Source organism: Vipera berus (assembly GCF_964194415.1).
Source record: "Vipera berus genome assembly, chromosome: 3".
In the NCBI taxonomy this organism is placed as follows: Eukaryota; Metazoa; Chordata; class Lepidosauria; order Squamata; family Viperidae; genus Vipera; species Vipera berus.
The window spans coordinates 23,967,327-23,968,098 of record NC_138204.1 but is presented as its reverse complement, the minus strand read 5'-3'; positions in this window follow the sequence as shown (position 1 = coordinate 23,968,098).

Sequence of the window (772 nt, the reverse complement as noted above, 5' to 3'; positions counted from 1 at the left end):
ATACGTATAGCTCCACAATGTCAGCATCTTCATGGCTGAACTAGAATAAGACATCTTACATCCAAAGCCCCCCATTACTTGAGATTATTGATGACATATTCACTATCTGAAACTATGGATAAGAATTTATCATCAGATTCCATCAAGTCCTGAACAACTTTCTACATCATCAATAAACTTCACCTATTTATAGAATAAGTCTTTTTGATGTCACAGTAAAACAACAAAATGGATACATAAACACCACATTATACAGGAAATCTAGAGATCACCACACATACCTACATGTTTCTTCATTCCTCACAACCAAATAAGTTGCCTTTAACCAGGCTGTATGCTGCAATTGTATTCTGACCCACTACTCAACTAATGGGAATTGAACCAGGAGAAATTCAAGTGACTGAACTACTCACTCAGTGAGATTAACAGCCAGGTTACAAAACCGCTATTAAACAATTCAGTTTTAAAATAATATGAGCGTTCTGGGATTTGCACAAGTATATGTAGCAGGTTTTTATGTACGCAGTATAAAAATTAAACTCTTAAGAACTTGCCTTGTTTTCAAAAGCCTGGGTCCAACATTCAGTTAGGTTTTTTTGAAAAAACAGGTTGTTTAATGTAGCTTCTGTTAATTATCCATTTGGCAGGTGAACATCCCAGGAAGCAGTCTTGGTGTATCGCTTCCTTTTGTGCTTTCTTTGTTCTCTGATTCAAGAGTTACTATGTACTTCAAATACATTATGACACACCCATCCTAGATGAGTCACAATGA